This window comes from Leopardus geoffroyi, chromosome B3, assembly GCF_018350155.1.
Source record: "Leopardus geoffroyi isolate Oge1 chromosome B3, O.geoffroyi_Oge1_pat1.0, whole genome shotgun sequence".
Lineage (NCBI taxonomy): Eukaryota > Metazoa > Chordata > Mammalia > Carnivora > Felidae > Leopardus > Leopardus geoffroyi.
Window position 1 is genome coordinate 99,285,716 of NC_059337.1, and position 22,334 is coordinate 99,308,049.

The following is a 22,334-nucleotide window of genomic DNA, read 5'->3' on the forward strand; positions in this document are numbered from 1 at the left end:
CCTCGTTGGGGAAACAAGTCAAAGCTTGACAGAGTGTAGCTGCTGATCTACTTGGGAGAAGTTCGAGCCCTAACCAGGTGATCCCATGAGTGAGGTGGGTGCCCTATGGACAGAGGGGCTCACACCAGCCTCTGATCTTAGTTTGTGGCATATATTATCCGAAGAGCTTGATTAATAGTCTAGACTGGGTCCTCCCTTTGGGCGGGCTGTTGCCCTCCCAATTTTCCCAGGCACAGTGATATCCCTGTGGACAGGTACAGGCATGCATCACAAATCTGGAGGCTCGCCCAAAAAGTATGTCTGCTGTTTGTGAAGGGGCAATGTAGCAATTACCTGTGAGTAATGTAGTGGCAGACCTTCTATGAGAAATTAAAGCTGAAAAAAGAGGACTTTCCTCTCCTTGAAGGACGTATATTGGCTGAACCAACTCTTGCTTTGAGGACTCTTTCTTCTCCTTTCTCTCAATTCCATCCCTTTCTCCCCAGACATCCTTTCTTAGGCACCCCGCTTTCATAGTCGGCAAGCCATGGGAATAAGAAAGAATTGGCTGGAAGTAAATTGTCTGCTTGCTCATAGCAATTGAAAGTTTTCTTTCGATGGTTCTGGTTCCAGGGGAGGGAGCTGAAGATTAAATCCTGGAGTCTGCCCCATTAGAAGAGCAGCAGCCTGGTTTCTGGTGACTACAGCAGCAGGTAAGAAACGAATGGTTGTTCTTACCTTTTGTTTTACATAAAATATAATTTTAAGGCAGATTTGATGTGACATGTCCGTGTATTAGGCATAGTAGAATCACCAAAAGATTTAAATAATATGATTTCCATGTGTAAACCACCCTCGACTAGTGGGAGGGTTGGTTCTGCTGGCTGGAGAACCTGTCTCGGGATTTCTTTTGGAGGCAAGCGGTGCCTTGGGTTGTTCCCTATAATAGCCATCGTGGTCAGTGCCAGGAAGAAACTCATGTCTTGATGAATTAGACAGCATCTGTGTTCTCTAGATTTTCACTTGCAGTGTGCATATTTACAGGTGTATGTATCCTGTACTCCAGACACACAATCACCTTTGGTAAGAACACTCACAAAAGCACAGATGATGATCTGACCGGAAGATAGTCCCCTTTTGATGCATTTCTATTCTAAGTTTTCCAAGAGCCCATCGGTTGACTTCTTAGAAGACAACACCATGCATTTTTTAGGAGGAAGTTATTAGGAGTGTGAGAAATATTGAATAGGTGTCAGTTGCATTAGTACAGTTACTTGCTCACCCTCTGGATCACAGCAAAAGGCTTTCATGTATTTGGGGGTCATGCACTTCTTTATAAGGAATATAACTTAGTAAAAGTAGACAAGAAACCATAAAGTGAACATGATGAGCTGTTACAGAGTTTGTCATAACCAGTTCCCAAGTGTTGTAAAAGTAAAATATGATGTGTGTGTGGTAGGAGGAAGTAATAAAGGGAATATGGAAAGGAACAAAATGGAGTTTTATGAGAATTTTTAGGTCTACTTTTTATTTTTTTATTTTTAAAAAATTGTTTTTAATGTTTATTTATTTTTGAGACAGAGAGAGACAGAGCATGAATGGGGGAGGGTCAGAGAGAGGGAGACACAGAATCTGAAACAGGCTCCAGGCTCTGAGCTGTCAGCACAGAGCCCAACGTGGGGCTCAAACTCGCGGACCGCGAGATCATGACCTGAGCCAAAGTCGGCCGCTTAACCGACTGAGCCACCCAGGCGCCCCAGGTCTACCTTTTAAAAACAAACTGAGTTTGTGAGTCAGCAACCAAAGAATCAATTCTCTGAGAAAACGCTTGTGAATGACCAAGTGTCTCTTGTTTGCTGGGTGGGGGGGGAGGGGAGAGGGAGAGAGATGGAAAAAGGGAGGAGATACTTTCCTCACGTACTGGGTTGGAGACTGGCTTATTTTAAATGCACCTCAGTAACCACTTATTCTGCAAACAGCACCTTTTGTGTTCTGGGCACTGTGCTGGGCTCAGGACTATATGTGTCATGCTCAGTTTCCTCTTCAGTAACTTTTGCCCACCTCTTGTTAGTGTCACCAACAAACAGACAACCACAGAGTTTAGTGCAATTACTTATAACTGAACTGTTCAGGTGGCCTGGTTACCTGAACCGCTTATGTATCGGTCTGCTAGAAAAATATATATTGTCTTCCAGTTGAAATGACACTCTGTCAAAAAGAAACTTCCTCCTGAGCTTCCTAAAAGCCAGATCTCTGAGGCCAAGGAATAGTAGAGCACTACTATGAGATTTGTGCTCTGTTTGTGACTCCTGTTTCCTGGGTAAGTGAGGCGCTGATCCTTGACTGGAAGCTTGGCCTGGAGTCATGCAGGCTCTAAGACAGGGGCAATGCCTTGTCTGCTAGTCTCTCGCCCAGAAACTCTGTGGAAGTGAGGGGTGGGGTATGGGTGGGGACTCTTCCCCTTTGGGTGTATGTCAGGGGACCTGCTTCATCAGCTGGCAACAGGCCCTGATCATATTCGATCAGCGAATATGATCGAACCTCCTTACATGCCAGGCCTGGGCCCTCTTCTGCTTTGGGAAGCTGGCTTCTGAGCTGATTTGAGGCAGACCCAGAGGCACGGTGGATAGATATAAATATTACCTCATTACCAGCACATGCTCTCCCTTTTCACTTCTTTCCTATGGCTGCATCTTCTCTTGGTTGCTATAAACAGCACCATTCCCCCACTCTGGAAAAGGTCTGAGTTTGTCACTGGTGGTCCCTTGGCTCTGCCCGTCTCCCAGTTCTGGTGAGAAATGAGTGAAATAACAAAGCAGAGGATAAAATGTACAACACAAAAATAATAATAGCACCTAACATTTGTGAGACCTGCCTGTGTGCCAGGCGCTGTGCTAAAGGCTTTGTATACCTGATCTCATTTGTTCTTTACAACTACCTATGAGGTGGGGACCCTTGGTATCCCGATTTTACAGACAAAGAAACTGAAGCTTAACCATTTACTTACTGCTTGCAATTCAGACCTAAGTGCCTGACTCCAAAGCATTTAATGACAGCCTGTGATAAGAGTGACAATCAAATTTAGCTCGAATGCTGGCCAAGGGAAGATAGTACACACCAGTGAGCAGGGTGCTGAGGCAGATGCCCTCTGGCCCTCTTGGCTTTCCTGCTCTGCAGTGATGCCTCTGGAAAGGTCTACTGGAGACCACCAGGGAGACCAAAGGGATTGCTCGGCTGCCTGTGGCTTCTCTACAAGTGGCTTGTCATGCCTCCCTTTGAGGTCTGGCAACCAACATTTATCTTGGTCTTTGTTTACAAACAAAGGCCATGCATCCTGTTCTTTCCTTGCTATTTAGGGCTGACTCTAATTTTAAAGGAGCATATGTTCTAGTTCCACTCTGCTGGTGTTTTGGGACAGACGTTAGCCCTTAAGAGGCGTCAGGGAATGTTTGTAGTAAGTTCTTTCCCTTCCTTGATTTCAGCTAATATATTCCCTAGAGCCTACCTAGAACCAAAAAGAGTTCTCCTTTAGAAATGGTCTCTACTTGGTCAATTACCACTTCTAGTACCTTTTTGAAACTACTCTGAGGAAGAGTTTGGAAAGTCTCCAGGCTGTTTACCCATGGGCTCCACAATTCATAAGTCACGTCACAGGCTCATTTCTGAGGGGTCCTCTCACATTTTGAACCCCTTCCTGTTGTCAGCATTTAGGCAAACTCTTCTATAATATGGATCTTGTCCAATGAGACCAAAGAAGGGTTCAGATCAGCCCCTGCACCAAGCCTATTGGACGGCCCTTTGGATAACTCGAGCAGTGCATCAAAACCCCTTCCCCTTAGACTTCTTGCAGACTATTTTTATTGTGTGACTTGGCAATGAGCTAGTGAAGTATTACCTTCTTTGAAATTTGGCCTTAACTTGCTTATTTCCAGTTTCCAACTGTTTCCCCTATTGTATTTATTTGAAGAGAATGAAAGCATTGGAGGTCTGGGGCAGCAAAAAGGAAGGGGACTAATATTAATTGAACACCTGCTATGTGCTACATATTCCACTGGTCTCTATACACATGATATGATATTTAATCCTGATGGAATCTAGGAAGGTAGGAAGGCCCATTTACAGTTGAAGAAGCTCAAGGTTCAAAAAAGTTAAGCTACTGTAGATGGAAGCGTAATACAAAGGTGGGGCAGAATTCACAGATTCCCTTATTCCATACTGCCTTCACCATGTCACCTGGGTTCTAAAGCCTTTCCCAGTGGACAGAGTACACTCAGATCTTCATGATCCTGGGATTTAGGTATGTGATACCTATTTGGTAGATGAGGAAACTAGATTCAGAGGGTACTGCTTGGGTTAATGGAAATCAGCTGCTATTAAGCCTTTGATCATCTCCTATTCATCTCAGACAGCTGAGAAATGGTGTTCAGGTGAAAAATTTTAACCCCCAAGATCCTAATGAAGAGTAATCTATTTGTATCACTTTTGATTTTCCAAACCTTGATCTTAGTAGTGTGTTTACTTACATATGCCCTACTCTGTGTTTCTCACATAATTTTATTTCAGAAATGCAGGTCAATGTTAATGAAATTAAATACTTATCACTTACACTGAGACAGTTTTCTGTTCTGTTACTCAAGCTGATTCCTTGTTATTGAGCAGTTGAGATGGTCCAAAGAATACAAGTTCATTTCTTCCTTTTGCTTTTCCTTTTGGAGTGTGTGGTCTCCAATGAGGAAATTGCTGAGTCAAATGGTATAACAAATTTTATAGCTCTTACGAAAAATTGCCGGACTGCTTTCGTCAGAAACCTCACATTGTCACCAGCAACAAACACAAGGACTCATTTTCCTCCAATTCCAGGCTGGCCTGCTCTTTATTGAGCTGAATTTATTTATAGTTCTCCTCTCCAAAAGTTTTGGGAGTACTAAATCTTTGAGTGTCTTTCTTCTCATCACTGAGCCTTCTACCTGAAGACTGACACTGAGCCCGCTAACCACACAAGCCTCTAGTCAGAGTAATAAAGACATGAAATGCCATGTTCCATGGCCTAACAAAGTTGGAGAGGGGAATAACAGGTATGGAATTAAATGAGAAGTAAAGAGAAATATTAAAGAACCCGTGGTGAATAAATAGGTCAGAGAATAGTGGAGGATATGGGAAAATTAGCCTCTTGCGAATTCTTCAAGTGTGTGAAATACACATATTCATTTATTGGTTTATGTGGTAGCCAGCCTTCAAGATGGCTCCTAATGATCCCTGTCTCCTGATATTAGCGCCCGGTGTGGTCCCCTCCCACAACTTATCAGAGTTGGTCTGTGTGCCCAGTAGAACACTGGATAAGTGATGGGATGTTGACTCTGATATTAGGTTATAAAAGATGTCATGGCTTTCATTTTGGTCACTTTCTCCATTTCTTGGATCACTCACTCTGGGAGATACCAGCTACCATGCTGTGAGCAGCACTCTGGAGAAGCCCATGTAATGAAGAACATGGTGGTGACAGCATTCTACTTGTGGTGGAGTCCCAAGTCACACCTCTGCCTGGAAACCTGAACCATCTGCTCAACTCTTTGCTCCCTGTTAGACTGTAAATAGACGTCAGTTATCTATTGCTGCAGAACAAACCACCCCCCAAATAAGAGTGATACCCTCGTGTTTGGGGCCACAAATAGGAATTGATGGAACAGCTGGGGTTGCTAGAACTCTCCATATGGCCTTTCATTGTGGGCTTTATCACAGTATGGAATTCTCCCAGTACCAGTCAGACAAAAATAGAAGCTGTAAAGCCTCTTGAGGCCTGGGCTCGAAAGTTACACATCACTTCTTCCACATTCTGTTGGACAAAGCAAATAAAAAGGCCAGCCCAAATTTAAAGGGTGGGAGAAATAAACTGCTTCTTAACAAGACGATTTGTAAATAGTGTGTGGTTATATTTAATCTATCAAGCCCAGCTTCTGGCCATAATTATTTCAATTTCTCCCATAATATGTAAAATACACTCCTCTCTCCCAGGACCCCTGTAGTCTCATCCAATGACCACATCAAGCTCAAAGTCTGTGATCTTGGGGCACCTGGGTAGCTCAGTCGGTTGAGCATCCAATTCTTGATTTCAGCTCAGGTCATGATTTCACGGTTTGTGGGGTTGAGCCCCACATAGGGGCTCCCTGTTTATAGCACAGTGTCAGCCTCTGTGGGAGGCTGGGATTCTATCTCACCCTCTCTCTCTGCCCCTCCCCCCTTGCGTGCTTACTCTCTCTCTCTCTCTCTTTCTCTCTCTCAAAATAAATAAATAAACTTAAAAAAAGAACTATGGGTTGTCTATGTATCTCATTATTGTTCATTCCATTATCCACAATTCTTTTGGGGACTGGCCTCTACAGTAGTGCTGTCTGATTAAAATACAGTACAAACCACAAATGTGAAATGAACTACATATGTGGGGTTTTGTCTAATTCTAAGAGAAGACCCACAATTTAAATAACAGTAAAAACAAAACAAGTGAAATTAATTTTAGTGATAAATTTTTTAACTCACTATAGTCAAGATATTGTTGCAACATTATGTTATTAATAAGATATTTTACATTTTTTAATGCTAGGTTTTTGAAATCCAGTATATACTTTATGCTTATAGCACAGCTTAATTCAGACTAGCCACATTTCAAGTGCCCAATAGCTACATGTGGCTATATTGGGCAGCCCAGCTTGATTACTCAGAGCTATTTTGGGATTAGGCTCCTATGAATCTTAGAAGCCCTTTGTCTAGTTGAGAGGGCCTGCTCAGCACTTCCTAAAGTGTTTTTGAGGTCTTAATGAAGGGTCTTACACCCTATCTTTAATCAGTCTTTACTCTGAGACCATCTCTTCCTTTGAGAATCCTTTGCCAGCTGGAGAGAGTGGAAATGAGGAACTTTCCAACGTAGCAAATCCTGAACCTCCCTTCTTTCTTCTCAGTTTTCTGTTTGCAAACATGGGTTCCGGCTTTAACTCTCTTTCCTTGTACCTTACTGTGCAAGGCTAAAATATCCACTGGTGCTTTAAGCATTCTGCCCAGAAGTCTCTTTAGCCAGACCAATAAATTGATTAAATCTATTTTCTAACCTTACAAATTACTACAGATGACAGTTTTGCTGATTGTTTCAGCAAGAAGGGCTGCCCGTTTCCCAGCCTCCAAAACCAATTTCCTCACTGCCCTTCCAGCCTCTCCCCGCCATCTGGTCCCAAAGGCAATACCACATGTTATAAGTCTTTGTTCGGCAGCGTCCTCCTCACCAGGTTCTGTTTTAGTCACAGTAGAGTAACAAACAACCCTAAAACGCAGCGACTGAAAACAACAGATTATTGTTTCTCCATGCTTGCGTGAGTTGACAGGCTAGTTTAATCGCTGGTATTACCTGGGCTTATTCATGCAGTTACCTTCAGTTTGAAGAGCGTGAAGATTGGGGGCTGGGCTCAGCTGGGCCAGCTGGGCCTCGCTGGCTCCATGCGCTCTCTCATCCTTTAGGAGGCTAGGCTTTGTCACACGGTAGCGGCCGTGTTCTGAGGGTCCAAGCTTTAACGTGCAAGCACTTATGAAACCTCTAAGAATCTCAGTTTTGCTGATGGCACTGGCCAGAGTAAGCCCACGACCAAGTCCAGAGCTAACATGGGAGGAAACTACATAAGCGCACGGTCTTGGAAGGCACGATTGGTCGAGGAATAACTTGTATAAGGCCTGCCATGCTGTCTCTTCCAGGTATCTTATGGATTACATGAGGTAATTTGTACATAAACACTTAAAGTCTCACGGGCAGATACCGGCACTGGGTTCCAAAGTTGCTTGTACCTTATGTTTGGAAAGATCCATCCATGTTTGCTCCATTGGTGGTCTAATCAGGAGCAAAGAGTTGAGCAGACAGGTTATATGTCAGACGGTGTGCGAAAAGCTTCAACTATGTTAGCTCATTTCATCCTCCAAGTAGTCCATTTTACAGATGAGGAAATGAGTAACAGAGAAACTAGTTAACAGCCAAGGCCATGCAGCAAATCAGAGGCGGAACCGGGGCCTGAGTCCAGGCAGCCTGGCTCTCGGGGCCATGCTCATAATCGCTGTCCCACAGCTGTCTCCGTTCAGAGAAGGCAGAAGAGACAGTGCAAGGGTGGAAAATGAGGCCTGGAGTGCAGAAGAGGGCAGGGCGACACGTCAGAGTCTGTGTACGATCTTTTCAGGCGTTTAGTTCTTTGGGTTTTCTGCATAAACTGTTCTTCTAGAACTCTTTTCTCTGGCGACCAGCTTTCCCAATCAGGGCAGATGTGTAGGGAGGTATTTTTTTTTTTTTTTCTAGTTGATCTCACTGGATTCTCCTCTCTGAGCTGAGCTTGTTAGATTGAAAATATTCTGATGTGTTGTGAAATATTGGCTGGAACACTGTCCAGAGAGCATGCTTCTCAGAATACCTTGGCACGGCTCCTCTCATGCTGGTGGCGAACACACAGGTCCCAAGAGAGTGGAGTCGCTCTGGGTCTGCTGCTGCCACTGTAAGATTTACGATATATGAAGGTGCCAAGTTTGTAGGGTGAGAAAAAGAAGCAGCTCACATTTACAATCATGTTTTTAAAAATCTGCCCACACGTTACTGGAGTTGTACTTTAAAGGCTTCTGCCAGATAACACATTTTGGGAAATGATGGGGGAAATCTTAAAGATATAAACTAAGGTAGGAACAGTATGATGTAGTGTGTGCATACAGGAAACAGTTTTGAATGAAGCAAGATCCATGCTACTTGACTGTTTTTAGATTAGTTTTTGTTTGTGTGAACATAGAAAGGCCTGGGTAATTAAGATGTCCTCAGGTAGCAGAAGAAGATTTATGAGGTTGAAAAAAAAAGGAGGCCGTAGACGATGCCGCGTATACATAGAGGGGTGTGAGTCACACACCCCTTAAACGCCACACACCCTGAGCACCCTGAGTTGGAAGCCCATGCAGTGAGCAGTGAAGTGAGCTGTTTCTGGGTTAATTTCTATCGAAAGTGTCAGCAGTTTCAGAAATGTTGGCCTAAATTAGGAAGCTGTTTTGATCTCTGATGTTGCAGGGATTTTTGCCATGAATACTTATAGGAAATGTGCCAACTTATCAGGGCGGCTTGTCATTAAGGAAGCTGATGCTTCAGAGAGCTTTTCTTTTCCTCCTTCATAGTATAAATCATTTCCTCTGCCCCAAAACTCTTAACAGTTTGGGCTGAAAGCCATGCTATTGCTGAATAAGAGATCGGAAATGGAAATTCAGAATCTCTCCATGCCCTGTTCCCTTCCGCCTTGCTTTCTCATTTGGGGTGTTTACGTCATTTTAAATGAATGGCCTTTTAGGCATTTCTAACAGGAAATAATCTAGAGCATTAGCTATGATTTATCTCGTGGAATTTCAGCACTTGATAGGAGCCATTTATTCCCATGTTCTGCATTATTGGTTCCCTGACCGAGCATATGGAAATCAGGTGTGTTGTCTGTGCTGTCTTTCTATACCTCAGATTCCTGGTGTGTTTAAGAAACCTGGAATTTTTTTTTTTTGACTCGTAGCTAGTTATATCCATGTTTGGAAAGAGGAAAGTCAGGCAACCCGCAACAGTGATACTTCCTTATGGAGCAAATATTGCTTAAATTACGTTATCTCCTTTCTAGTGAAGTCCTTTTTATTGAAGTAGTAGAGGTTTTATTTGTTCATTTGCTGGTTTTGGTAAGTGAGGTGCCTCTGTTGCAGACTCCTTCCTGATACAGCACAAGATGGAATGTGACTGTTTTGAAGCAGTATGCGGAATGGGTAGTTCCTGGTTCTGTGGGCCCAGCCAGAACTGCGTTACCAGATAGCAGGAGCCACTTTTGATTTGACATACCCAGAAAAGAGGGTTTGAAGGGAGCCAGTGAGAAAAGGAGACAGGATTAAAACAAAACAAAACAGGGGCGCCTGGGTGGCGCAGTCAGTTAAGCATCCGACTTCAGCCAGGTCACGATCTCGTGGTCCGTGGGTTCGAGCCCCGCGTCAGGCTCTGGGCTGATGGCTCAGAGCCTGGAGCCTGTTTCCGATTCTGTGTCTCCCTCTCTGTCTGCCCCTCCCCCGTTCATGCTCTGTCTCTCTCTGTCCCAAAAATAAATAAACGTTGAAAAAAAAATTAAAACAAAACAAAACAAAACAAAAAGGCATTTCTGGTCAGGTCAGAGTAAGGTTGTCCTGGTCTGGCGATGAGCTGCCGAAAAATGGGAGCTGGAGCTGACGCTCACGTTTCTACCTCAGCATGACTCTCAAAAGCACTTTTTGTCTTTCCACGTAAAGATTTATTAAGATGCTGAAGGGAGCCGAGCAGGCTCACGTTACCCAGATTTGTTGTGTTATGTTTTTATTGAAATTGACGCGGCAGCTGCCAGTCCGTTTAATTGAGCTGTTCAAATCCTAGCTGAGAAGCCAAGCAGCCAACGGCATGGCGCCACACCCCTTGTTCCTCTTTAGGTCCTGGTGTTTAAACCTGGCTCCTACGAGCGGGTCTCAGGTTGCAGAGCTCTGTCTTCAGGCAAACTCCAGTGGTTATGAATGGTTCTTCCAGCAGCTGACAGTGTTTTATTTGGTTTGGCTTTTTTTATTTTTATTTTTTGCATTTGGGATCTCCAGCAAGGAAACAGAGCCCCCGACCCAGAGGCAGGGGTGGGTGGAACTTCATGGGTATGACTCGAGAGAGCTCAGAAAGGCTTTTTGTCCCTCAAACATCTCCCACCCATTTGCCACACTAATAGGGGGTGATTTCTTTGTGTTAGACAAATACCCCCTTTAAAAAAGCATGTCAATGGCACCATAAGATAGACTTCTTAATCTTCAAAATTTTATGTGAACTGGCTACCTTAGATCCATTCTTTCTCGTGGCAAACTGGGCACCTCTGAGTGCAGGCAATGGGGCTCACGGGTCAGACATAAGGATAAAGACCAGAATACAGGGTGGCAGGCCTGGTTGCAAGGTAGGGAAAGGGCTCCTGCCAACTGATGTGTGGATTCGGAGTGCTAATGGTTCCCGAATCTGCATCCATCCACAGCCACAGCCCTTCTCCAGAGTCCCAAATCCATATTGGCAATAACAATTTCCCTTGGATATATCCATCTAAAGTCCAGTAGACCTTAAATGGAACGTGTTCAAAATTGAATCCGTCTCTTCGTTTTTGCGCCAACTCACACCTTCTCTGCTCCAAGTTTTCCTGAATTTCTCCTCAATTCCCCCCACCCCAGTCACCAGTCCTGAAAATTTCATCTCACCCGCTTCTCCGCTCCACCCGTGACTTCTTTCTAGCTCTGAGCTTCTTCATACAGACGATTGCAACAGCCATTTAATTGGTCTTTCGTCCTCTATCTCTTTTTTGTTTCTTCCTTCACACCACTGCCAGAATTAGCTTCCTATATATAAATTTTATCACTATTTGCCCCTCAAAACCCATCCTTTAATTATCTGCTGTTGCCACAGAATAAAATCTGAACTCCATAGTGCAGTACGTGGAGGCTGTCTCAGTCTGGCACCCCACCCATCCTATCCCCCGGCCTCACTGGAACACAGGTCTTTGATTGTGCTTATGCTCTGTCTTCTGCATTAAATGACATTTTCCACCATTCCGTTAAACCTGGCATCAATAGCACCTCCTCTGTGAAGCTCTCTCCTGCTCCCCCAGCCACCCCCTCCTTCCCCAGAGCACCCTAGACCTTGCCACTTCTGTAGCATGGATGTCGAGTATGGTGCCTACACACAGGAAGTGCTCTATTAATGTCTGTTGTTGAGTGAAAGAGATGCTGGTGGGAAAAGAGCTCCATGCCATGACGGAGGTGCCAGAGGGAGAAGAGAAAACACTAAACATCAGATTAACACCGCAAATGGGACAATCATTTACAACCCTCAGACTAGAAAAGATGAACCACACTCCTTATGCCCTGCCTCCAGGGTGGACGAGGAAAATGGACAGCTCCCTTTGCTGTTGGAAGGATGGAATATTGGTCAAGGATTCCTGTAGGAGAATTTTGACAGGATGCATCAAAGCTTTTAAAGATGATGGAATTTGACCCAGCAGCTCCATTTTGAAGAATCCATCTTAAGCGAGTGATCTGACAAGGATTTGGTAATGTTTATGTAAAGATCCTTATTTCTATCAGCAATAACATAGTGACGTCTGAAATGTCTAACTATAAGCAATTGATTGAAGAAACTACAGCACATTTTTATCCTGGATTATTAAGCAGCCATTAAAATGATAACATGAACCTGTACTTATTAACATGGAAGGATCATATGTGTGACCTGCCGTGGAGTGAAAAAAGTTGTTTATAAAAATATACGCATACTGTAATCTCACTTCAAAATACTGCATTCAAAAAAATCATGAGGATATGTACTGTCACGTCAACTGTGGTTATTTTGAGTTGGTGGTATTCACATGTTACTATATTTTCTGAATTTTGAAAATTGGTTGAAGTATGTGTGCACACACATACACATGCACACTGCCCCCGCCCCCCCCCCCTTAAGTTATTCCATTAGCCAGGTTATTCCAGGTAGCCTCAGGGCAGCCTGGCTGGTGGACATTTAAGGCAACGGAAAGGCAAATATGTCCCTACCTTTTCAGTTAATATCCTAGCTAGTCAAGAATCCTTTTGAGGATATTTGGAAGGTGTGTGTGTGGGGGGGGGGGGTGCGAAGAGGGGGGCAAATCAGTTAGTGACCCTGAATAATTCATGGCCGTAAACCTTTCTAAAGTTCTACTATAAGGGAGGGGCACCTGGGTGGCTCAGTCAGTTGAGCATCTGATGCTTGATTTAGGCTCAGGTCACCGCTCAAAGTTCAAGAGATTGAGCCCTACTTTGGGCTCCCCCCATGACAGAGCAGGGCCTGCTTGGGATTCTCTCTCTCTGTCTCTCTCTCTGTCTCTCTCAAAATAAATAGAATAAGCATTTAAAAAATAAATAAAATAAAATCCTACTACAGAGGAAAATAATTTTTAAAAAATCTCATCAGAAATCAGATCTGGCTGAGCTAAAACCTAGCAGGGAAGCAGGCAATAGCTTTGGAAGCCAATGACCTTCCTCTCCTTTCCCCACCAACACATTTCAGATCACAGAACGCCTACTAATTTCCAATTCAATTAGAAGTACTTCAGAGCAAGTGTTTGTTGAAAACACCACCCAGGGGGAGCTGAAAGGGGTGGGCTGGGCATTGCCGTGGTGACAATGGTGAATACAGGATCCTGAGCGTGGCAGCTACATTTGACACAAGATCATTCCCCAGACCCACTGGCTGCTTGGTCAGACCCCTGTGCCAGGCAGGAAGTCAGGAGACACTATTTTCTAGGTGCCGGGGAATAGGGTTACTCTGCCTTCCAAGCTGGTCGGTGCACCTTGATCAGGCCTGAGCCCTTGGGACACACAGGTGGGAGCCAGCTCCTCCTTTGCTACTCCTTCCCCTGCGTTGTGAGCACTGACCCCTCAGGCTCCATCTTGGACCCTGGAGCCAGCTTCTCCCCTCTGCAGCCCCCCAGCCCTTCGTGTTGCTGTTTCAGTGCCAGAAGGCCTGGGCAGTGAGTGGAGGAGACAGCAGAGCGCCTGCTCTGTGCTCACAGCTCTGTCTCCCGCTGGGTGACCCAGGCTGGCCCTGTCTGGTGTTGCCTCTTCCCTGCTCCCTCCCTGTGGCCACCCCAACTCATCAATCCCGAGGGCCCCAGAGGCGGCACTGGCAGCAGTTTAGCCAGTGTCTATCCCAGAGCAAATTGTCTGGGAGCTCTGCCAGCTTCTGAAGAAAATCTGCTTTGTGAATAGGGGAAGAAGCCTCTTTTATACTTTCTCTTAATCACGTTATTCACATAAGAGAGTTCTTCGTGCTTCCTTCCTTTCCCACAAGCCCCTGCTTGTCCAGGAGCCTCGAGGAGACAAGAGCAAAGAAGTGAACAGGTGGTAAGCGATCATCCAGAATATAAACGAAAAAGTACAGTAAATGGCCTAAGAAATGGTTCCATTTTTCAAAAGCCTAAAGTATTTTAATAACACATTTTCTCAAAACAGAATTAAAAAAATGATTTAGCCTTCAGGCGTGTGGCTCATGTGGTTAAGCATCTGACTCTTGGTTTTGACTCAGTTTGATTCGTAGGTTCAAACCCCATGTTGGGTTCTGCGCTGACAGTGTGGAACCTGCTTGGGATTCTCTCTCTCTCTCTCTCTCTCTCTCTCTCTCTCTCTCTCTCTCTCATCTTCTCTCTCTGCCCCTCCCTCCCTCTCCATCTCTCTCTCTCTCTTGCTCTCAAGATAAGTAAATAAGTTTAAAAAAAATGATTTAGCCTTAATTGGAAAGTTTATTGCAGCCCATTATACGCACTCTCCCTGCTTCACAAAACAAAGAGTAGCATGAGTTATGTCTTAAAAAGCAAAGTGTAATTAACATCTCTTGCCTACACGGTTGATTCCTCTGTGATGTTTCTAAGCTTATTTGATTTTCCCTGCCTCAACTTGTCCTTTAACTCTTGGCCTTTCTCTCTCCTCCCACCCCCTTTCTTCTATCCTGGGTCTTTTCCTTTCTTTCTTCCCAGCGTTCCCTACCTGGAAAAGTGAGTAGAGGCCAACAGCTCATGTATAACAATAAAAGAATGAGACCTGTATGTTAGATCATATTTAAAAAGTCAAAATTAGGTGAAGGACAGCCTTCAAGTAATGATTTCAGGAAGTTATGAACTTAACATCACTGTGCACCATTTTTCACCATGTTTATACAAGTCCTCATTTGGGATTGCCTTTAGGGGTAATTTACAAGGTGCACACATGCATACACACACACATGCATACAATCAATCTGTACACTTTAATTTTGTTCCCTCTTGATTATGTTCCTTCTTCATTAGATTTGGCTCTAAGTGACAAATTCTAAATGAAAAAAAAATCACTCCAGAAGGACCAAGATTTGCCACCAATAACAATACACATATGTGTGTATATTTTAAACAAGCACAAAGGATGTTCCTAACAGAGTCAGGCCAAAATTATTTTGTGAAAACAGAGTAACGTTGGAGTCAGACATAGCGCCCAAAGTGGCCATTTGGGAAGATAGTGTTTCATTTGGATATACTGGCTTAGAAAAGTTGGATTTTTTTTTATGATTTTATTATTTATTAAAGTTTATTTATTTTGAGAGAGAGAGAGAGAGAGAGAGACAGACAGACAGACAGACAGACAGGGAGTATGTAAACATGAGCCAGGGAGGGGCAGAGAGAAGGGGAGAGAGAGAGAATCCCAAACAGGCTCTGCACTGTGAGCCTGGAGCCCAACACGGGGCTTGAAACTATGAATCACAAGATCATGACCTGAGCTGAAATCAAGAGTCAGATGCTTAACAGACTAAGCCATCCAGGCGCCCCTGTATGTTGTTTGTTTTTAATCAGCTTTGTGGCTGGGTAGGGAGACTGTTGTGACATGTGATATGAACTAACATATATTGAGTGCATTCTCTGTGATGTGCCAGGATCTGTGCTGAGCTTTTTATGTGCAGTATCTCATTTAATTCTCCCAACAACCCTGAGGGAAGGCTGAGGCCTTAGAGGCGGGTGACTGACCAAGGTCACACAGCTAGGGAGTAGCAGAAGGAGGATTTGGACCCATTTTTCTGACTCCAGGGCTCATTCCCCAAGTTACCAACCTGAGGCAGGTCACTTGTTTTCTTTGTGCTCCTAACACATCTGGTTGTTCAGAGCATCAAATAAGACATTGCATGGAAATACATCGTAGGTTGTCGAGTGTGAAACAAATACTGTTCGTGCCTGTTTTTGTGCAGCTGTTTGTCCTTAGCTCATTATTCCCATTATATATATATATATATATTTTTTTTCAGGAACTGGTTTCTCTGTTTTCCTAAGATATTATTAATGATTTCCAAAAGATCTAAGAATATTTTATGACTACAGATTTTTGCTCTAGCCAATTGGCTTCCTTTGTAGATGTTTCTCACTTGCCTCATAAAAGAAAACTCTGTAGAAAGATTTCTCATTGACATACCGCAAGCAGCATGCATTATTTCCTTGTGATTTTAGAATCACTGACAGTATTTGGTCTTTATAGTTTTTTTTGTTTTGTTTTGGTTTCTGGGTTTTGTTTTGTTTTTGTTTTACTTTTAATCTTGGTGGTGGTTTTAGTACCAGCTTTCCAAAAAAAAAAAAAAAAAAAAAAAAAAGATTGTGACTGACTCAAATAAGACAGTATCATAGTATCATACAGGCCAGTGGCCGTGAACTAATATGAAGAAGAAGGTAATTCTGATAATGTGAGTAACAGCTTTGAATTGATCATGAATATTCTTTGGGGTTGGGTGATGGATCAAGGTAACGCATCTCAAATTGTGAAAGTGTGCCGTCAATTGGATTGGCTTGGCTTATGAATTAATTGTATTGCCATTAATTGGCACAGAGCGTGCCATTAATTGGAAATGTGAATACTTTTTGTAGGTTGTAGAACACATCTCTTGATAAGCCATCAATGCTTATGATAGAGTGATAGGATAATACGAGCAATAAGAAAACCCCATCGTATCACTGTTTCATAGGTGGAAAAAATTGAAACAGAAAGAAAAGAAAGAATCTTTTCCCTTAGGAGGGAAAAGATTGGTTAAAAGCTAGGACTAATAGAGTAGTTCTTCTAATTAAATGATAAATTCAGCATACATATTTTATTCTTCTCTTCTAGTAATAGTACTTCACAGTATATATGCATAGGAATCATATGGTCCTTTGAATCACTTTAGTTCTCTTTAATGTAGTTCTAGAATTGAAGAACCTTGAATTTTGGGTTTTGCCTCTGTGATAAGCTCAGACGCTAAATGGCTGAGACACTAGCCATGCTATTCTTCAAGGGCCTCATCTTTAAGGGGCTGGTATGGAGCTGGGGGTGGTAGACGGATAATAATTGTGCATACTAAGGCGTTGTTGCAATTTAATTAATATTTATAAAGCACTTGGAAATCCTCAGATGAAAGGTGCTCCTCCAAAGGACAATTATCTTACGATCTCTCCCATGTTCCTGCTCCAGGTTTTTTGGCCAAAACTAAAGGGGTTTAACCTAGAGTCTGGGAATTCTGCTCCCAGAATTATGATGAAGAGTATAGACATTAAGCTTGTCACCCCTTGTGCAGAGTGATGGTTTATTTTGGGTTGCTGAAATGCTGCCGCAAATCACTGTGTCCCCAGGAGACAATGTCATATCATTTTTTGAGCCGGCCACTGGCGTATTTTCTGTCTCAGCAACTCCTTGTCCTTAAAGCGGGCTCATGCAAGAAAGTCACAACCTCCTCCTGATAGTTGGTGTAATGTTTCATTTTTGTCAAGAAGGATAAAAAGAACGGCAGTCTTCAGGCTGCAACACAATTAAGTGGATTCCAGTAGCCATGGGGGAGAGAAATTGGGAGGAAGAACAACCTGTATGTCCCCTCTTTGGTCCCTTATTTCTGGAACTCACCCACTTCCAGTCATGTGACCAGAATGAAAGCAAAGCAAAGATTGGGGCTCAGTGATGAGGTGTCTGTGGCATTGGGAGGGCTCCTGTCTTTGCTGCCACAGTGTCTCCTGGGATTGACCACAGCATTGCTGACCTCTGAGCACCTTGAGGGCTTTTTCTTCCTCCCCAACACTGAGCACTGATGTGTATTGGAAAAGAAGCCATTCACAGGCAGATGGGGAGGCTCTCTACCTGTGCTCTCAAAATGAGCAGTGTCCAGTTCAGTTCAGTTCTGACAAACACAGTGCATGGTGGTGCGAAGGGAACCTCTGCTACACTTTTTCAAAGTGGACTTCCAGGACCATCTGCATCAGAACCACCTGGAGAATGTCCTGAATCTGTGGGCCTGGGTCTCTGCATTTTAACAAGCTCTCCAGGTTTCTCTGAACTAGAACAATACCCTGACCCACTTCTTGTTGAGACCAGTCTTGCCTAAAAGTTTGGTCCCAATGACCCAAACAGGCTGGATGAAAAGAGCCAAAGAGCTCAGAGAAGAAAGCCAAACAGGCTCTTTTCAGGCTGCCTGAAAAGAGAGTAGCCATTCTTGTCAGCTGGCATATTAGGTGGCTGCTACCTTTTTTGAGAAAATACCATGTAAATTACACATCAGAGAATACTAAGGAGCTGATTCCTTTGGCTGTTCTTCTCAGCCCAAATCCACAGTTCTGTCACGTGTTAAATACCTGTGCAAGACCTTTCTTTGTAATGGCTGCTCTGGCTTTACAGTGTAATCTGGGTGGCAAAGATTCAGGCAAAAGTTCTTGTGTTCCTAGAAACATAGTATTCATTTAATCAACGTTCTCGGCTACTTCCTGAATCTACTATCTATTTTTTCTGAATCTATATTTTTAAACTAAGGAGCATATATCTATCATTAGGAGTTTTTCTAATGATCCAGAGTCAGGTCTGGGTACCAGTCAGTTAAAATAGTTTAGTTTTTGACTTGGGCCAGGAGTATCTGATATTCTCTGTTATTACCCTTCTGTTAATCCCCTGCCTTCCTCATTTATTCACATCTGGGCCCTCTTATTTCTGCAGCTGATGCCCCTCTCTCCTCCGTAATCCTGATTGGAAGCAAACAATTTAAGCTTTCCCAGTCCCCCTAATGGAAAGAGCTTAGGCTGATGGGGCACTAACCAACTGTGGGATATCAGTGAAGTTACACAACCTCCCTGAGCCTCAGTGGCTTTATTCGTGTGTGTGAGAAGAATAATTCTTACCTTGACAGGATTAAATTAGATTATGTATGTTAAGTGTCCTGCCTTGTACTGGTCACACAGAGCGTGCTCGATTACATGATATAATGTGACGCTCATCTTCTCTGGGCTTTTAGACTGCTTCCCACACAGGTCTCTGCCTGCTCGCCTAACCCCGGATGCAGCCAGTCCTGACAACCAACCCCCAAGCACGATTCAGCTGGACAGAGACAGAGGAATCAGTCTCAAAGCACTTCTTCACCCTAGCACATTCTTCAAAAGTGATCCCTCTCAACAGTTTCTAAGATAAAATGTTTATTTAATACAAACAGTTATTAAGACTATGATGACAAGAAGAGAAAGGAAACAGTATAAGATGCAAAAATGTGGGGGGGATCGTTGTGGGTGCTATTTTTATTTGAAGTATATTTATCTATTTTGAGAGAGAGAGAGACTGTGTGTGAGAGCATACAAGAGGGGGAGGGGCAGGGAGAGAGGGAAGAGAGAGAATTCCAAGCAGACTCTGTGCTGTCAGCACTGAGCCCCAAGTGGGGCTGCATCACACATCCATGAGATCATGACCTGAGCCGAAGTCAAGAGTTGGGTGCTTAACTGACTGAGCCACCTGGGTGCCCCAATACTTTTTTTTTCCTAAGCTTTTTTTTTTCTCTCATTAACTGATAGAGTTTTCATGCATACCCCGGAGTTCCTGACCCTTTGATTCAACCATGGTGGTGTCCCTACCCCACATCCTAGAACTTAGTTATGCCTCTTTTCTTAGATTATGCTACAAGATAGAAACGGATCCATACCTCACACTTTCCCTCATTTAGTCCCTTCCTTCAGTGCTCCAGTTCTCATAATGGGGCTCTGACCTTGGTCCCATATTCCAGGGCAGTCCTCCCCACCCCTGTTCCCATAATCCAAATCTTAGCTCTGCCTTTGTCCCGTTTCTGACTGCTGGTTCTGGGACATACCTTAGTCTCCTTCTACCCCTCAGGCCTGCCTTTCTCTAACTAGGCCCTTTGCCCAGTAGCAGGGCCTCTGTTCTCCATCTTTTGATGCACCACTGCCTAACTGCTTGAACTTCAATATACGTGCTGCCCAAATTCCCCATGGCTGGGCTCTGCCTACGTGTTGGGCCCCCACTTCTAGAACACTTGGTGCCCCCATCTGTTGGAACTCTGGATGGAGCTATCCATGTTCCCTGGACACAGTGGCTTGGTTTGGCAGAATCTCCACTATCACCTGGGCCTACCTTCCACCACCTGTCTTGACCTTAATAACACATTTGCTCCTCCTTACTGCATGGTCTTCAGTGTCCAGTTCCAGTCAGGACACCGGCCGCGTGAAATAGGCAGCCAGTGATGCAGAGAGATTGTTGTCAGGAGACAGAATAGCTGAGTTGCTACTGATGTTTCCAAGGTGACCCATCCCCTGGCTACTCCAGTAGCTGTGTTGAGGAAACCCATCAGGGAAGCTGAATTTTACCATTAAATAGCATAAAATCTCTTTACTGGGAGCCTAGGCAGTGAAGTTTGAATCCAGGAAAAGCCAGTTGCTAATACAAATAGAATGTGAGAAGCTTTAGACCAGCAGTTTCAAACATCAGCAGGCTGAGATGCTGCAAATAGTTACTGTAGTAATATGCAAAGGGCTCTTTCTAACCTTCTGGGAGGTCACAGTTCTGACCACTGCTCTAAACAGCATCTTAACTTCATCTAGCCCTGAGCCAGGCTGTACCCGGGAGAGGGGAAGGTGCTCACATCTGGGAGAAGATGGGAGTTTCTCCTCCTGCCAAAGATTTGACCACTGGTCAACCTTGTGCTGTGAATTCCCTCCTCTAAGGACTAACCTTGGCTATTATGCATCAAGATACCCTCTTAAAAAGCAAAATGTGTTCCACTTGAGTTGAATAATAGATTCTCTATTTGCAAGGACTGGGTTTTAGGCTAGCCCTTTGCCATCCAGGCAATTAGACATAGGGCAGGTCCACTTACACTGGGGACCAGCAGAAGGAAAGAGTGCAGGCATGCACTGATTCAAGTATCCACTCAGGAATACAGTTCAGGAATAGAAGGTATCAGAGAAGGGAAGGGAGCAGGGCAGTCAGAAGCCAACACAGAAACAAACTGGAGCCTCCAGATGCCTTCAGAAAGAAGCAGAGTAAGGATGAGGGAGCGTGTGTGTGTGTGTGTGTGTGTGTGTGTCTTTGAGAATGAGGTGAAATACTTTCATTTGTCTATATTCATAACTCTTTAGATCCTTGTCATCTTGGGTGTGTTAAAAAATGAGAAAGTACTTGTGCTTCCCTAAATACAGACAAAATGGACATATTCTTAGTCTCAGATAAATATGAAAAGCTGTGGGTTTAGAACTTCATGTGTTTATTTTTTCATGGCACTTAGAATAAAATGTTCCAAATTTAACATTTAAAAGGGAACAAACAAAGTAACCCATTATGCAAATGGTATTATGGGATGGAGAGTCCCTGGGCAAAGGAAGATAGATGTATTTATAATTGCATTTTAATCTTCTCCACTGGAAACAATCCCTTGTCTGTTTTAACCTAATGCCAATCTTTGAATCAAGAGATGGTGACTTAAATTTAGAACTTGGTCAAGGTGGCTATCAATTGCCTTAACTATAAAGGATCTTGTTATTTTGCCTCTGAATCATAATGTGATTTAATGACAATTCCCATTGTCATTACGGACGTTGTGGTATGAAAGACTGAATGATGAGCTTAGTTGGATACTTTAGTTATTATTTTTGTCATGAAAAATGCCTAAAATTTGAAACTGGGAAATAACAGGCACAATTAAGGAAACAATCTGTAACTGATGTACTCCTCTCTCTAAATTACATTTTCCAATGGTTTATTTATAAAAGTTGACCAATCCAGTTTGACTGTTTCCATACATATAAGGCCATATCTCTCCCCTGAGGAGCTTGCTGTCAGTCATGCTAACAGCATTAATGAGTTTTCTAATCCAGACCAGCTGGAATCAAGTCTCTAAAGTACTTTATTCTGAGCAAAGAATATACCACTTGTCACATAGACATAAAAATTCTTAATGAAGCATTAATAAAGAGAACTGCTTATCCTTCACATAGCTTTTATAGAGGCCAATGAGAATGTAGAAATATAGCTGTTGAAGAAAGAGAGATTAAATTGTGTTTTTCTTGGTCATAGCTCTCAACTATTTGTGGGGATGATAGAATCTCAAATTTTGTCCAATGACCCAGCCCTGATCCTGAACAAAGTTGAGTTTTCCTTCCTTCAGCCCATTACAAAGCCTACAATTACACCATTGTCATTGAAGGAGGCAGAGACAAAAACACTTGACTTTCTGCAAAGCAATGGTCTAAAAATGTAATCCTGCTACAATATTAATGTCAAGCCATGGCCATACTTGCCATTGAAGATCATTCTCCAAATGCAAGCTGGGTTTCCAATATGACTTGATGTGATAGCTCACAGATAGTACTGCCTCGCTTTGTTCCTTGGAGGATTGAACAGAGGTGATGAGTAGCTCTGTGGTCCTTCCTCCCAAGTTCCTGTCTACAAGTATCAAGCCCCATTGTTCCTCCAAGCATATCAAGGCAATGAGATTTCTGAATAGATGTGCCTCAGCT

General features: G+C 43.5%; 1 protein-coding gene across 1 annotated transcript in view; it reads left to right on the forward strand.

Moving 5' to 3' along the window:
* The first annotated feature begins 614 nt into the window (after positions 1–614).
* The window catches only part of FRMD6 (FERM domain containing 6), a 240,516-nt gene continuing 218,796 nt past the window's right edge, over positions 615–22,334 (forward strand). Inside the window, exon 1 of the mRNA XM_045450953.1 lies at positions 615–692. The gene's annotated coding sequence lies outside the window, so the exon portion shown is untranslated. The remainder of the gene's footprint in view (positions 693–22,334) is intronic.